We start from the raw sequence: 408 nt of genomic DNA on the forward strand, positions 1-408 counted from the left end.
CTTTTGATTAAAGCATTTTATACTTCCACTTTGTTTTTGAAAATGAAACAAGTAATTCGTTTGAGGTGTATTTTGTGTTATAAATGGGTTGCTAATTATTGGTCAAACGTTAGAATTTGTATTTATAAACAAAATTGAGTTATATTTTGTGTTAGAATGGGTTGCCAATTGTTGGGCAAACATTCAGACTTGTATTTATAAACGAAATTGAGGTATATTTTGTGTTAGAAATGGGTTGCCAATTGTTGGGCAAACGTTAGAACTTGTATTTATAAACAAAATTGAGGTATATTTTGTGTTAGAAATGAGTTGTCAATTGTTGGGCAAACGTGAGGACTTGTATTTATAAACGAAATTGAGTTATATTTTGTGTTAGAAATGGGTTGCCAATTGTTGGGCAAACGTTAG

This window comes from Cynara cardunculus, assembly GCF_001531365.2.
Source record: "Cynara cardunculus var. scolymus isolate 2C chromosome LG 5, CcrdV1, whole genome shotgun sequence".
In the NCBI taxonomy this organism is placed as follows: Eukaryota; Viridiplantae; Streptophyta; class Magnoliopsida; order Asterales; family Asteraceae; genus Cynara; species Cynara cardunculus.